Here is a 17,902-nt window from a genome sequence, read left to right on the forward strand (position 1 = left end):
CCCAGATAAAGAAAGAATTGTTATATGAAGGATGGCCCCAAACCCTTCCAGCCTGCAAAGCAGGATTTTCCAGAAGTTCCTTGGCACAGTGTGCCCTTTTCAGACTTTATTTGCCTTTTTGTTTTATCCCTAACCAAAATAATTTATTGCTGTAATAAATTAATATGTGATCATTAAGGAAATGAGCTTTGGAATCAGACTCAAAAGGAACTGAATAAGTCTTTCCTGCCTCGGGAAAATTACTTAACATTTTTGAGCTTTGGTTCCTGGTCCAGCAAAAGGGGAGGTTATACCTCCTGAGAAAGCTATCATGTGGATTAGGAGGGGAGCTGTATATAGAACAAGTGTAGGCCCTGGATTAAATTAAATGTTCAATGAAGAGTATCTGTTGTTAGTACACCTCATTTTAGGATTTGGAGCTAAGAGTCTGGGATAGTTTTTGATTTTTTTTTTCATTAGAAGAACTTTTTATTTAAAGTGAAAGCTAATCAGATAAAGATAAGAAAGGAAAATAATTTTCCAAAAACATACATTTAAATTAGCATTAAATGGATGCGAATTACAACCCTTTATTATTATTAATAACAATATCTAACGTTTGTCAAATGCTTACCGTGTCCAGGAACAGTGTTAAAAGCTGATCAGGTGTATTCCCATCCAGCTACATAAAATAGAAATGTAGCTTAAAATGATGAGGGCTTGTTGTTCTCATGTAACAGGAAGTACCAAGATAATTGGTGGCTGGAATGTGTTCATCGTCAGCACCTCACATCGGAGGTGTCTGTACCTCTCCTCCCGTTCGCTCTCATGGTTGCAAGAGGACTTCTCAGCTTCAGCCACCATATCCTCATTCCAGGCAGAAGGAAGAAGAGCAAAGTGCATGCAAGGTGCATGAGGGCTGAGTTGGCCTCCCTTTCAAGGAATTTCTCAGAACCCCAACCGAGAACTTCTTATACCTAGTTATCCTAAACTCTTTCTTAAGTGGGCACATTACTATAACACCACCCAAGAGTTAGGAATGAAGAAGGAAAAAGAGATAAAGGGTAGACAGCCAGTGGCCTTTGCCTTGCCTGAATTAATTCATTTAATCCTCACAATAACCAGTGAGACATGTATTATTTAGGTCCCTGTCTATTTACAAAGGATGTAACTGAGGCACAGAGTGATAGGTAACTTGATCAAGGTCATGTAGCCACCATCTCGTAAAGCCATGATTTAAACTAGATCTGAGAACCTACATTCTAATTTTCTATGTTACTGTATATTAAAAACATAGTTTTATTATCTTCCTTAAATTTTCCATAATAACTCTTTTAAGTTGTATTTTTCCTCCTACTAGGATTTTGAAAGGCAGATTTTTACTGTTAAAATTTATGTACTGAAAAAAATTGCTGTGGAAGTTTTGAGAATAGAATATTTCACCCTACTAAGAGCATTCTCCCCCACAGTGAATGAGGACTTGACTATAGTGGTCTTGAAGTTAAAGGCAAATGAACATGTTGAACAGATTTTATTTTTTCAGTGCTTCTTTCAACAAATATTTGTTTGGTGCCTAATAATTACCAGCAACTGGAGATAACTAATGGGCTACACTATTTTAACACAGCATCCTGGTTTTCTTGGGTTTCTGACTTAGTGATAAAACCAAAGGAAGAAATCTGGCAATGTCTAGACAGTAGGGCTGGCTGTACTTAGAAAATTATGTTTTATTCTTATGGGGTTTCATTGTTTTCCAACCACTTCCATGTGTGGTATTTTGCCTGTTACACCTGTTTCTTCTGTCAGTTTTACTTATTAATTATATAATTTCCCTCTTGTTTACTAAGAATCTCTGATCAATTGTTTAATAAGCATAGAAGCTAGAATGACTTAAACTTCTTGTAATAGAGTGATTATTTCATTCTGTCTGGAAAATGTTGCAGTTGGTAAATGTCTCAACATTGAAATCAACATTTTGGAGTTCACCTAGGAAAGGAAAAAAGGATGGCAGGGGAAGCTGAGGCAGGACATTAAAATCCATACACTCACGAAATCTACTAATATTACAGTTAATTACCAAAGCCCATGCGACTTAATAGGGTGAGATTTTATTGATGGTATTCCTGAATTTTTAATTTCTTGGACTTTATTTTTTTAGTTCTGTGCAATTGTAGTGGTTTGGTTTGGTTTTTGGAGACTACGGTTGTATGTAATTTGGACATTAGTTGCCTGTCTTCCATTTCAACCACTTTTTTTTTTTTCTGTTAGTGCTTAGTGATTATTTTTCTATAACAGATATTCCCTGTCTCCTAGTAATGTTGAAGTCATGGGTTATGTGTGATTTTATTAGCATTCCTTGTTGATCATACAATGTTGGGAAATATTCATATTCAGATAGTAGACATTATGCTCCAGATCTTGAAATCACTAGCTCATCACTTTCAGAAAGTCTCAGAGAAGATAATGTTCACAGAATACACAGGAAAAGTAAAGGGGAAATCCCACTTCACTATTGACATTATGCAGTTCCGTGGAAGATGCACAGGAGCAGTGCTTTTCAGACTTTAATATACATGTGAATCACCCTGAAATCTTAGTAAAACACAGATTCTGATTTAATAAATCTGAAGTTGGGACTTAAATTCTCTTTCTAACAAGTTATCTGGTAAAATTGATGCTGTTGATCTGAGAACCACACTTTGAAGAGAAACGAGCCACATCATCTTAGTCACAGCCTAATGAAGGGCTTTTCATTCCTTTCAGTCACATTTTACTGCATCTGTTGCCAGGGAAGAGATACATGCTCAGCAGGCAAAGCAGGAGAGAAGAGAGTAGAAATGAGTCTTCCTCCTCATAGTCATCTGTCTTTGACGACAAAGAAAACATCTGAAAGCATAGATAGCTGGATTATTAGTAATTAGCAACAGTATATCTATAGTAATGTTTTTCCTTAAAGTCTATTTTATCTGAAATCAATGTAACTACAACTATTTTGCTTTTGCTAGAATTTCCCTCCTATACTTTACCCTTTAACTTTCAACTTCTTTGTATAAAGTATACAAAGTATAAGTTTTATGTAAGACACCTAATCTTTTGAATCTCTTGAAAAGACCTGTTGCTCTGTTTTTTTTTTTTTTTTGTTTTTTGTTTTTTGTTTTTTGTTTTTTATTGCAGCTTGACAGTCTTTTCACTTGAATGAAAGACTTTGGTTCATTTATACTGAATTACATTCTACAACATTATTTTGCTTATTTGTCCCACCTTTTCTGCCCCCCCCCACTCTCTCTCTCCTCTGTCTCTCTCTCTCCTTTTTTTTTCTTTTTGGCTTTGAAGACAGCAAGATGCATAATACAGTAGAAGCCATGGTCTATTTCCTAATTAAATTGAGCTCTCTCTAAACTAATGGAAAGGAAATAGCCAAAACAAAATATAATCTCAGGTATGAAAGCTTAAAGAAACTAAAGTTAGCCAGCAATTAAGAGAAAAGCTTTCTCTACACCTAGCTTTCAGCAGGAAGATCAGTAGCTATGTAGGAAAAGGAGAGACAGGAAAATGATGGAATGACTTGTCTGAGAAAAAAAAAAAATTGTAAAATATTTGAGCCTTAAGCCAAAGAAGTTGACAAGAAATAAACAATTCATTATTATCTAAATAAAAAACAGTTCAAATTAAATAAAATTTATAAAATAGGACTCTTGGTTGGAAAAGCTGATTGTAGTACAAAAGTCTAAAATCTAAACTCAATCTTAAAGGGTGTTTATTTTAACTGACTATATTCCCTCTAAAAGCTTTCAGAGGAAATTTTATTTTAGTGAGGGTTACAGCTGTGTTTAAATATATGTTAGAGTGGGGTGTGAAATTTGCCTAGATGTTACACTTGAAAATTTAGTAGGGATTGGTCAGCTTGCAATTCATGTTTCCAGTTAAGTACTAGTGTTTGAACAGTTGAACAGTTTGCTGGCTTTTCTTTAATGTTATTTTAACTGTTTTTTGCATATGAATAGAAGTTTCAAGTTGCATGCCAGCAGATCAAGCCTACATTAGCCAATACATAAAACAAAATAAAAAGAGAAAAAACATTTCTCTTTAATTTTCTATAGGAACTAAGTTTAATAATAAGGATTCATCTACATGTGTGTGTATGTGTGTGTGTGTGTGTGTGTGTGTGTGTGTGTGTGTGTGTACTTAAGAGTGAAAAATAAATATAGCATACTAGATAATACAGTATGCAAAAAATCTAAAAATGTTTCCTAACACACATACACATACACGCGCACACACACACTCAAATAGTTTTTAATGCATGTTTGAGATAGTAGAACATGAATGAATGACATTGCTCTGGGTCATAAACCATAAGAAGTTGCTATCTAGACTAGTAAGTGAAGTGAGTACTTGAGCTCATATTTGCTCTTACCAATGTGTCTATCTATCCCCAAATGTTAGAGCTGGTTTCAATGGGCTGTATGTTGATGGACAAGAGATGAGGTCTGGACCCTGAGGAGGGTAGGAGAGTGAATCAGAGACCCCTGCAAATGGCCTAGAATCCATTCTCAGTGTATTAAGTAGAGATTAAATAGCCTGATATACAGAAGGGGATAGTGGGGATGATTGACTCACTTTGTCCTTGGCTCTGAGAAGAATTAAAAAAAAATTCTTCCCCAATACTTAGTGACCATACATTCCATCTCGCTTGGATTGGAACAGTGAAATCATTATATGTATGTAGCCCAATAAACCCAGAGACAAAAATTTAGAGTGATTGTAGATTCATGGCCATCCTCCTGTTATCTGGTAGAGAATGAAAATCCTCTTTGGGGGACACATTTTAATCTCCAAAGGATTCCTCTATACAAGACACCAAGGAATATGAGCTCATAGTTTTAAAAATGAGGGGAAAAATACCATGAGTATATTTTAATAGAAATTTTGTATTCAAAAAGTATACAACAAATGCTTAGTATTTCTAAAAGAATAAACCAGAGCATTAGAATAATGATTAAGAGACAAAAGACAATCAAACTTCTCAAGGCAGCCTGGCAAGGGGGCCAATAGAGCTTCTACAAATGAAAGATACAATATCATAAACTTAGCAGATTAACACAACCATAGATTGTCAAATAGAACTGAAATAATTATCAAGAATGTGGCATAAAGAGACACAAATATGGACAGTAGGAAAGAAAGGCTTAAGAAATAGTGGATGGAGGGAGAAGTTCCTGCATTTCTTTATATTAGCCTTCCATTAGGAAGGGGAAAGAAAAAGAATATAGGCTATATATTTGAAGAAAAAAATAGCTCAAATTCAGAGATACCAGTAAATCCCAAGCAACATCATAAAAATAAATACACCATGTGAAACATTATAATTTACTTACAGAAAACTAAAGCAGAGACTAACAATATAAAAGTAGTCAAGGAAGGAAGGGAGGGGAAGAAATAGTCAAAGAGAGACAGATAAACAGGACAAGATGACACTGTTGTAAGTGGCTCGCCTTAACTGAACTCAGTTCTACAGTTCAAAGAAAAGGCTGTAAGACTGGAATAATAGAGCAGTAGGCAGTTTTCAAGAGATTTGCTCAAAACAGAAAGATAAAGAAAGGCTGAAAGTAAAGAAGGTGAGGAATATGGTAGAGAAATTCTAATCAAAGCAAAATTATTTCAGATAAAATAGACTTTAAGGTAAAAATATTTCTGTGTGTAAATGGAGTTACTAATCGTTTATAAAACATTCAATTATTATTTGTCTGATTAGAAGACTCCTGTTTTGGAAAGTTTTGGGTTGTTTGTTTTCTAAACAGAAATGGAGTTCTTTCAGGTGGTAGACATAAGCCCCTTATTAGATGTTTGGCCTTGAGCAAATATTTAAACTTCCAGAACCTCAGTCTCCTAATAAATGAAGTCAAATAATAACATTTAGCTCTCATTTAATAATGATAAATAATTCATCTAGAGCATTTAGCACTGTGCCAACCACACATAGCTCCATTGTTGTCAGGATAGGCAAGGAAAAGGGTGATTGTTGTGCATTGTAGTATCTTTCCATAAACAAAAAGACTAGGCCTATAAATTTATTATGGTCAGAAAAATAATCCTTTGGCTGTATAGTTAATTAAAGATAGCAATTCCCTATAGAAACCTCACTGCTCCTGAGGCTTGTTATCCCTTGAAACATCATTGAAAGCAATACTTCCTTTGACATCAACCCAGAGAGAATATATGGAGGAATGTACATTTTTGCCATATTTTGCTGACACACAGTTGGTCTGAGATCAAATCAGAAATTCATACAAATGTGTTTTTTAATCTTTAAAACACCATAGAATTGTTGAGTGTTGTTATCCACCTAGTGACTATTAAGAAAAAATATTTATTTCATACTATCTTCGTATACTGCCTTTTCACACCCTCCATTTCGAGTGGATCCAGCCAATAATCCCAAGATCTTTTATGTCTTAGGCTAGCACATCGCATCCTTTGTTTATTCTTTTAAAATATATTTATTGAGTATAGTCTATTCTTTTATAATGTGATATTTTTAATTCCTAAGAAACTTGTGTTTATCAAAATGTAATTAAACAGTAGTTTTATGGTGACAGAGAAATCAAGGATGGAGAATTTCAGAATGGTAACCACAGAGCTATTCAACCTCCCCACCCCCATGTCGGTCCTTGGTGGAACCTCCACAACGAAAGTGTTTTTTAAACAGTGCGAGTGCATGGGTGTAACACCTAAACACCACTGAACAGTTCCAACATTTAAACCCATTTAGCTTTTGCTGAGGGCAGTGGTTCCTCTTCCTCTCACTGCAAAGACTATCATTGGCAAAGTGTCTATATGCATTCTTTTTCACTTTTATCACCTGTAGGATGGAACCCATGGCTGCTCAGACGAAGCAGCTGTGTGGCAATGGTGCTCTTCCTTTCCTGCAGGCAGAGTTAGTTCCAGGTAATTCTCACATTTGACCAATGGCCATCATGAAAGCACATCTTATTTCTGAGCAGGAAGATGTATTTAGATCTGTGACAGATGCACAAACTAGAAGGTTCTCTTTACAGACTAGACCCTGACCCTGATCTGTCTCTCCTCACCTTTACTCTTCCTCATCCTCCATCTGAACATATGGAATTTCAGACTGGTCATGGCACCTCTCCTTGTCTCAGGGTCCTCATTTGCTACATGGGGATAATAGTACTATAACTACCTCATAAGGTGTTAAGATTATGACAGATAATATGTGAAAAGTACAAAGCGTTGTGTATATATGGAACATGGATATATAACACGCGTTTAGTAACTTCTCAGATGGTGCTTCGTTTTATACTAAAGTGCGGTGTCCCTGCTGCTTCCCACTTTGCATCCCTCTTGTGGACAGACATTACAGTTAATCGTCTTTCTGTTTTGTTTTGTTTTGTTGTTGTTTTTTTTCTTTTTTTGCTGCAGCAGGTAGTAGTGGGCTTTACTTATGGTAACTTTCCATTATTACATGTTAAATAAATAAATGCACTTTAATTCCCACCCACTTAATCTTTAAAATAATTTTTGCAATGTCTATTGTAGCAAAAGGTATTCTTTCTGAAACCTAGCAAGGACAATAGTCTGTTAAAGAGTAATACTTTGTCTTGATTCTCCATTTCTAACTTGTTCCCTATTCTCTAAAATCTTGGCAGATATCTTATGGAGAAACAATTTATGATGAAATAATGTTTACAAAGTATTGTTTACCCCTGCCTGGAGATTTATAAGGCATTCTTGGCATGTGAAAGGTCTAGAGGAGTTTTGAATTAAATAAATTTTTAAATAAACAAATAATAAAAACTTTCTTAACACATTTCCCAAATTTATTTGACTACAAAATACTTTTTTCTCCCTTACAGTATTGTTCTTTGAAACTCCTTTTGGGAAATATTGGTATAATTAGTATCTATTTTCTTTTTTTTTAATTTTCATTAATGTTTTTATTTATTTTTGAGAGAGAGAAAGAGCAAGCAGGAGAGGGGCAGAGAGAGACAGAAACAGAGAGAGAGAGAGAGAGAGAGAGAGAGAGAGAGAGAGAGAAACAGACAGACAGAATCTGAAGCAGCCTCCAGGCTCTGAGCTGTCGGCACAGAGCCCGACACAGGGCTCGAACCATGAGATCATGACCTGAGCCGAAGTCAGATGCTTAACCAACTGAGAACACCCAGCTGCCCCAATTTTCTTAAATTAATAAACATCTTTCTTACAATAATTTTATAAATTCTCAGATTGTCTAAGTTCTATTTTCATTTATTATGATATCAATTTGTTTTGAGGGAAGTAATAGGAAGTATTGAGGAACAAGATTTCAAGAAGTGTTGGTTGTAATTTTATTTGTTAATATAGTTGGATTGATTTGCAGATGATGGGTTTTTCCATTGAGAAAAAAGAGATCTGATATACTTGGTCTATCAGCTGATTAACATTACACATGAAAACAAGTAAATCCATTTTAAATATGTTAAGTGGATTCTACTTTCAAGGAAAAACTTACTGAGTTTTTGAAAAAATGTTTATATATGTTCGAATGGTCCAGGAAAGAGGACCTCTCCTCTTCTTAGAATTCTTTTCTATCCAGAGTCCTTCACAATGGAACTTTTTATTAGTCATCAGCTGAAGTTTAAAAATATGTCAGGTTGATCTCACCTCTATTATGTTGTTACAAGACTTTGGAGAGTTGCCTTTAGTTTCTGTAATTTTTTCACATATATAACAATAATAGGAATATAGCATTCCTTTAAAGAGCAGGTACTAACATGGGAGAAAAATCACTGCTCACAAATTAAAGGCAATGGATTTTACACATTAATCACATTAAATATACGAAAAATGACTTCAGTAGTTTTGTCTTTCTGCCTCTCTCAAAAACCCAGCTGTTGCCAAATTACCAGTAATTTCATTCTTCATCTTCCCTCCCAAAGAAGCAAAATGTTGTTTCTCCTTGTGTGAAAACACATTTCTAGCAAACAAACAAAACAAAATTTAAAAAAGACAGAGAAGATACAGGCTGGAAAGATGGCCAAATATGAGGACTCTGAGCTCGCCTCGTCGCATGAATACAACTAGGTAACACTCATTGACGTCGGTGTTGATAACACAGGAAACAATCTGAAGATTGGCAGAACAACCTCCACAACTAAAGATAGAGAAAGGGACATACTGCAGAAGGTAGGAAGGGCGAAGGCGTGATTTGGGAGTAAAATGGCCCTGATGCTACTGACCAATGCCAGTGGTGAAACAGACAGAATAGTCTGCAGATGGCCCCAGGAGATCACTCTGTGTTTCCTGGACAATAAACCAACTGTAACCAATAGTCTCCTTTCCCTGTTTCTTCCAAACTCAGCTTCCCACACCATGGGTGGCTTTTTCCCTCCCAGCAGGAGGGGCCACAACTTCCCACCCACACCCAAGGATTCTAGATACAGGTCCCCTGACTGTCCACAGTGGGGAGAGAGCCAGGGATGTGGAGAAGGGTGAGAAAGAGACTTGCACACTGGCTAGCTCCTGAACAGGGAGGACAAATCACCATAACATTTGGGTATGAAAGCAAGAGGGGCTCAATCTCATGAGTTCTTACAACCAGTGGGACTTAAAGCCTGGAATTTTAAAAGCCAGTGTGCTCAGCTCTGGGAGAACCTGGACGGCTTTAGGAAGCTGATTCCCCACCCTTAAAGAGAAGGCACTATATGCTAACTAATTTGGATGTAACTTTTAAATTAATGAGTTAAAAATTTAAAAAAGAGAGATAAAGGACCACAATCAGCAGAGACACAACGTGGAAGCAGCAGTTTGAAAAACGGTGGGATGAGAAGAGGGAGAGTGATTTCTTCATCTCAGAGTGTGACCCAGAGATCAGGGATCACAGGGAGACTCCAGGAACAAAGGAGCTGGTCTGTGCGGTTTCATTCCCCTACCCCCCAGCATAAACAACAGCCACCTGTGGGAACCAGTAAGGCTCTGCAACCTAACTTGGCTTGCACCACACTTCACCCCCTGTTCTTTAGCAGATCTTCCCTTCCCAGTAACATTTGCCTCAGTCCTGGTACTATGGGCCCCTGCCCCGGAAGACCTGCATAAGCCGCACCATATCTCCCAACCTGCATGTTTTTCAGGGCCTCATCACACAGTGGTGGCAGGTGTCATTTTGCAGGCATACCACTGCATACCCATTAAAATGTGTCCCACCCAGCTAGGGAGCAAACAGTGCCCAAAAGAAGCAAAGGGAGCCTCTGCAGGCAACTGGAATGAAGGAAAAAGACCAAGACTCAACAGCAGAGCACACCATCACACCTAGTAGATATTCCCTTTGCGAGGCCCTGGGGATACTGCACTGCAGGGCACTAGAGGACCTCTTCTTCATAATGTCATTACCATCAAGAACAAGAGGCATAACTGAGCTGACTTACCTAAAACACTGAAACAGACATGAAGAGTTAGACAAAATGAGGACACAAAGAAATATGTCCCAACTGAAAAACTACCAAGCCACAGCACAAATGGCATAACCTACCAAAACTAAAGCAGGCAGAAACAGAAAATTTGAGCAGACTGATGACCAGCAAAGAAATTGAATCAGTAATCAAAAAAACACAACAAACAAAAGTCCAGAACCAGATGGCTTCATAAGCAAGTTCTACAAAATATTTAGAGAACAGTTAATACCTATTTTCAAACTATTCCAAAAATAGAAAAGGAGGGAAAACTTCAAATTAATTCTATGAGACCAGCATTACCCTGATACCAAAACCAGATAAAGACACTGCAAAAAAAGAACTACAGGCCAATATCTCTGATGAACATAGATACAAAAATCCTCAACAAAATACTAGCAAACCAAATCCAACAATACATTAAAAAAATCACTCGCCGCGATCAAGTGTGATTTATTCCTCGGATGCAAGGGTGGTTCAATATTTGCAAATCAATCAACGTAATACATCACATCAATAAGAGGAAGGATAAAAACCATATGATCATTTGAATAGATGCAGAAAAAGCATTTGACAAAGTACAACATCCATTCCTGATAGACACCCTCAACAAAGTAGGTCTAGAGGAAACATACCTTAACCTACCAAAGACCTTATGTGAAAAACCCACAGTGAGCATCATACTATATGGGGGAAACAGAGCTTTTCCTCTAAAATCAGGAATAAAATAAAAACGTTTACTCTCACCACTTTTATTCAGCATAGTACTGGAAGTCCTAGCCACAGCAATCAGACAACAAAAAGAAATAAAAGACATTCAAATTGTTAAGGAAGAAGTAAACCTTTCACTATTTGCAGATGGCATGATAGTATAAATAGAAAAATCCTAAAGACCCCAACAAAAATATACTAGAACTGATAAATGAATTCAGTAAAGTCACAAGATACAAAATCAATGTAAAGAAGTCTGTTGTATTCCCATACACTAATAATGAAGTGGCACAAAGTGATACCATTTACAATTACACCAAAAACAATAAGATACCTAGGAATATACATAACCGAGAGATAAAAGACCAATACTCTGAAAAGTGTAAAACACCGATGAAAGAAATTCAAAATGACACAAAGAAATGGAAAGACATTCCATTCTCATGGATTGGAAGACCAAATATTGTTAAAATGTGTATACTACCCAAAGGAATCTACACATTCAATGAAATCCCTATCAAAATAACACCAGCATTCTTCACAGAGCCAGAACAAACAAGCCTAAAATTTTTTATGGAACCACAAAAGACCCTGAATAGCCAGAGCAATGTTGAAAAAGCGAAATAAAATTGGAGGTATCACAATTCTAAACTTTAAGTTATATTACAAACTGTAGTAATCAAAACAGTATGGTGCTGGCATAAAACAAACACATAGATCAATGGAACAGAGTAGAAAATCTAGAAATAAACCCATGATTATATGCTCAATTAATCTTTGACCAAGTAGAAAAGAATATACAATGGGAAAAGATGGTCTCTTCAACAAATGGTGTTGGAAAAACTGGACAGCACCATGCAGAGGCATGAAACTGGGCTGCTTTCTTAACGCTATATACAAAAATAAACAGAAAATGGATTAAAGACCTAAATATGAGACCATAAAAATCCTAGAAGAGAGCATAGGCAGTAATTTCTCTGAAATTGGCTGTAGCAGCATTTTTTTAGATATGTCTCCTGAGTTAAAGGAAACTAAAGCAAAATAAAATATTGAGATTACACTGAAATAAAAAGCTTCTGCACAGTGAAGAAAACAATCAACCAAACTAAAAGGCAACCTATTGAATAGAGGATATTTGCAAATGACATATCCGATAAAGGGTTAGTATCCAAAATATTTAAAGAACTGATACAACTCAACATCTGAAAAGTCAAATAATCCAATTAAAAAATGGGCAGAGGACCTGAATAGACATTTTTCCAAAGAAGATATACAGAAAGCCGACAGACACATGAAAAGATGCTCAACATCACTCATCATCAGGGAAACGTAAATTAAGACTATAATGAGATACCAACTCACACCTGTCAGAATGGCTAAAGTCAAAAACACAAGAAACAAGCGATGATGGTGATGTAGAGATAAAGGACCACTAATGCAACAACAACTGTTGTTGAGAATGCAAACTGCTGCAGCCACTCTAGAAAACAGTTATGCGGTTCCTCAAGAAGTTAGAAATAGAACTACCCTACCATTCAGTAATCACACCACTGGTATTTATCCAAAGAATACAGGAACACTAATTCAAAGGGATACATGCATCCCTATGTTTATTGCAGCATTATTTACAATAGCCAAATTATGGAAGCAGCCCAAGTGTCTGTCAATAGATGAATGGAAAAGAAGTGGTATATACATACAATGAAATATCATTCAGCTGTAAAAAGGAATGAAATCTTGGGTCCTGGGTAGCTCAGTTGGTTGAGCATTTGACTTAGGCTCAGGTCATGAACTCACGGTCCATGAGTTTGAGCCCCACGTCGGGCTCTGTGCTGACAGCTCAGAGCCTGGAGCCTGCTTCAGATTCTGTGTCTGCCCTCTTTCTGCCCCTCCCCTGCTCTCTCTCTCTCTCTCTCTCTTTCAAAAATAAATAAACATTAAAAAAATTTTTAATAAGAATGAAATCTTGCCATTTGCAACGACATGGATAGAGTTAGAGATTATAATGCTAAGAGAAGTAAGTCAGAGAAAGACAAATACCATGCAGAGACAAAACAAAGCAACAAAGGAAAAAAAGAGAGAGAGACAAACCAAAAACAGACTCTTATAGAGAACAAACTGATAGTTACCAGAGGGGATGTGGGTGGGAGGATGGGTGAAAGAGGTGATGAGGATTAAGAGTACACATACCATGATGAGCACTGACTAATGTATAGAATTGTTGAATCACTATATTGTACACCTGAAACAAATTTAACACTGTGTATCATCTATACTGGAATTAAAAGAAAACCTTAATAAAAATAAGGAAAAAAATCAATGAAAAGGTACGAAAAAACCCCAGCTGATTATCTAAGGTCCTTCACACCACATTCCCATCAACATTTCTCATGTCACACTGGACCTCTCAGTTGGCCTGACAGGGCAATGCAGGTGCTCATTGATGCCATTAACAAAGAGCATTTCTGATATTGGTGGCCCTGTGCAACTCTTAAGCAGACTTTTTTCTGTGTCACCACATTTCAGTGGTCCTTTTTGAAGCAAGGAAATCAGATTTTGAGAGGACAAGTATGTGGCCCAAGATCCTAACCCTAGTAAATGTCTAGAACCCTGAATTCTTGTCTTCTTTCTAAAACTTATTCTGGAACATCAAACGTGGGGAGGGTGTATATGGGGGGTGGGGTGGGTGGGTTGTAAAGCAGACAAGTAGGAGAGAGGTGTTTTTCATGATTTTGCTCTTATCCTTAGCTGGTCACATAACATGTCTGTCCTTGTATCTGTTTTTTCTTATAAGAAGCAGACACAAGTAAAGAAGTGGGCAGCACCATAATTGAGGAGATATACTTGTCTATCTCTAGGACTTTGCACAAAAAAGATTCTTAATAAGTATATGCAAATGAAAGATGGGTTAGATAATCACACCAGAGAGAAGCCCTCTTCAAGGACAGGGATATTTGTCTCTTGTTCACTGCCATAATTTCCAGAGCCTAAAAAGTTCTTTTTATTGGATAGGAGCTAAAAATTTTGTTAATGAACAAAGGACGGGGATTGATCCAAACATAGTATCAGTCCTGATAAAGAAAAATTCATAAACAAAGTTAGCAGGAGATTGAATGAAGAAACTGAGCTGAAATTTCCTGAGAAGAGTTTAGCTGGTGTGAACATATCATTCAGCCAAAATGCTTTGTTTATTTATACTTCCTGTTATTCCTGCTGGAAAGATTCTTTTTCCAGATGTTTTTGCATCTTGCCCTTTCACTTCATTCAGGTCTCTGTTCAATTGCCATATGCACAGAGACTCATTCTCTGACTATCCCTTTAAACTGCCTATGCAAAATTTCAAGCATATATAAAAGTAAACAGAACAGTATAATGCATTTTTATGTAACAGTCACATAACTTCACTTATTATTACATTTTACCTGTTTTTAAAAGCACTTAGCACTCTATGACATTATACATATTTTTGTGTCTTTATTTATGGGCTAGCTCCTCTTCTACTAGAATCAAAGAACCAAGGGGTCAAGGACTTTTTCTTCCTTGTTCATTTCTGTTTCCTTGACACGTCAAACACTGTCACATTACAGGTGCATAAGAGCATTTGTTCAATGAATGAATGACTAAGAGAAGATTGTACTAGGTGTAATGGATTCTAAAGTAGAATCCTCCATTGCTGTAGACATTTGCAATGATCTGTTTTTGCAGTTGAAGTATTTATTTTTAAGCACAATTTTCTTATTTAATGTTTATGTTCTAGATTTGCTTACATGGTGAGAAGTGGTAGAATCAATTCACATATGTTGTTTCTGAGCCACGGATAATGTTGAGATTTCTATCAATAATCTAATGTAGTAATCTTTAGTTTTCAAATATCTTCTAGTAGCTTTGTTTTAAGGTTGTTCTTTTTCTGTTTAGTAAAAATACCTTTATAAAATGAAAATACGCATTGCACTTGAGGAGCTAAATACATTTAGATAAATATAAAGAATCCTATCCTAAATTCTGCTTTTTAAATACATATTAAAACCATCTGCCAATTTTATCACTGATGTTTTTAAAGATATTATCTTTAAGATTTTTTTTGAAAAAAAATTATTCCTTTTTAATGTTTATTCATTTTAACATTTATTCATTTTAACGTTTATTCAGAAAGAGACAGCGTGAGTGGGGGAGGGGCAGAGAGAGAGGAAGACACAGAATCTGAAGCAGGTTCCAGGCTCCAAGCTGTCAGGACAGAACCTGATGTGGGGCTTGAACTCACAAACTCTAAGATCATGACCCAACTAAAGTTGAATGCTTAACTGACTGAGCCACCCAGGTGCCCACGAAGATCTTATCTTCAAAAAGATCAAAGCATTGTAGTAATTTTTTCATCCTCCAATCCATTTAATATGATTTTCATATGAAGATGGAAAAGCTCTGGTAAGGTCATTCTTTAAAATGTTTAAAAAAAATGTTTATTTTTTGATGGGGCGCCTGGGTGGCGCAGTCGGTTAAGCATCCGACTTCAGCCAGGTCATGATCTCGCGGTCCGTGAGTTCAAGCCCCGCGTCAGGCTCTGGGCTGATGGCTCAGAGCCTGGAGCCTGTTTCCGATTCTGTGTCTCCCTGTCTCTCTGCCCCTCCCCCGTTCATGCTCTGTCTCTCTCTGTCCCAAAAATAAATAAACGTTGAAAAAAAAAATTTAAAAAAAATTTTATTTTTTGAGAGAGACAGAGCATGAGTGGAGGAGGGACAGAGAGAGAGGGAGACAGAGAATCTGAAGCAGGCTCCAGGCTCTGAGCTGTCAGCACAGAACCTGATGAGGGGCTCAAACTCACGGACCATGAGATCATGGCCTGGGCCAGAGTCAGATGCTCAATTGTCTGAGCCACCCATGCACCCCTCTAGTAAAGTCATTTTTGATGTCATGGTGTCAGTTTTATCTTTGAGTCCAAAATAGTATCACAGGGCTAGTTGGCACATAGTGCATGTTTGTTGAGTGAATAATTTATAAAGTATGAATAAGATGGATGTAGTAAGAATTGGTATATTGTGTGTATCTGATCTGTCAGTATTTTCTGAATTTCTGCTGTGTTTAGAACACTACCTTAAGCATTCAAACTTTGGTTATTGTTCCTTGAGGTACAATAAGTAGCTTTTTTTTATTAGATACAGTATTTTTTAAAACAGTACTTTTGCAAAGTCCTTTGAGGATTTAAATATAAACCCTATACATGGTGGTCATGATGGTCTAAGCTCTGCTATAGTAACTAGTCAACCTTGAAATATCCTGAAAATGTGATAAGACACAAAACAGACTTATTTCTTACTCATGAAGTGACTTTTGTGAGTCAGTGGATCCAGAACAACTGCTTCAAGTGATAAGTCAGGGATTCAGTTGCCTTTTGTCTTCCGGTTCAACTCATGGCTTTTAGTTCTTCTCATAGAGGGGACAACGCTTTTCTCTGCCTTATTCTGGAAGTAGCAAGTATTGCCTCTACTCACAGCCCAGTGGTCAGAATTAGATATATGGCTCAGTATAACCACAAAAACTTCCGAGAAGTATAGTCTATAAGTACCCAGGAGGAAAGGAAACCAAATCCTGACATGGGTAGTGGTACACAACTTAGACTACATGCCATAGAGCTCAGAGGTCCAAAGACTGTCCATTCATTAATTCATTCAGCATTTAACCAGTAAGTTCACAAATGCTTGATATTAAATGATCTATCATTGCAGTCGTTCCTTACAATAAAAGGTACGTGTATCATAACACTGACAACATAAATATACTTCGGGGGACAGTTGCTATGTTTTAGCAAAGTTTATATATATATATATATATATATATATATATATATATATATAAATATATTTATATATTTATATATATTTAAATGTATTTATATATATTTTTATATATATTTATATATATTTATATATATACACATATAAATATTTATATATATAAATGTATATATTTATATAAATATATATATAAATATATATAAAATATATAAAAAAGAGCATTAAAATGGCAGTGCCTTTAACATATCTTTAACATTAAGATACCTAGAACAAGGTAGTTTTTTAGAGGCTATATTAATTTTACAGCCATCAAAGACAAGTATTAAGCCCATCAAGTCAACATTTTAGGTACTAAGAAAAAAGAAAAAAAGGAAAGGGAGGAATAAAGAGATGCAACTTTCAACTGAGACAGCTTCCTTCAGGGAGCCTTCCAGTTTTCCGGTTGTACTTCCATTTACGTTACATCAACAAGTTCATAGTCACACAGTCAAAATAAATGCAATAGATTTTAGGCAGTGTAGTGTTTCAGCTGGTTACTTTGCTTCCCTGAATAAATTAATGTTTTGTTATTAAGAAAGTATGGAGGAAAAATATTAAGTGAACAATTAGCAAGTTTTGTTGAAGTTAAGGATTTCACACACACACACACACACACACACACACACACACACACACGCACACTTGCTTGAATATACAATCCCAAGTAAGTGGAGATTCCTTTGAGATTATTCTCCAGCTGTTTCTATACTAATAAACCTCAATAGGGAAAGAGGAGGAACAGTTTCTTTATTTTTTTCTTCTATTACTTTTCTGTTCACATAGTAAATGTTTCTGTAAATATTGCTACTACTGACTTTGCTATTGAAGAGAACCCTTACTTACTGAATTTAGACACAGTAAACCAATTGATATTTTAATTTAATCAAATATACTAATATGATCAGAGCTTTAACTTGTCCTTAGCTGTCTGTCATG

General features: G+C 36.2%; 1 protein-coding gene across 5 annotated transcripts in view; it reads left to right on the top strand.

Annotated features, from left to right (window-relative positions):
- The window catches only part of NOX4 (NADPH oxidase 4), a 169,106-nt gene that overhangs the window by 124,635 nt on the left and 26,569 nt on the right, over nucleotides 1-17,902 (top strand). The gene's annotated exons all lie outside the window — the stretch shown is intronic.

The sequence above is a fragment of the Leopardus geoffroyi genome, chromosome D1, assembly GCF_018350155.1.
Source record: "Leopardus geoffroyi isolate Oge1 chromosome D1, O.geoffroyi_Oge1_pat1.0, whole genome shotgun sequence".
NCBI lineage: Eukaryota > Metazoa > Chordata > Mammalia > Carnivora > Felidae > Leopardus > Leopardus geoffroyi.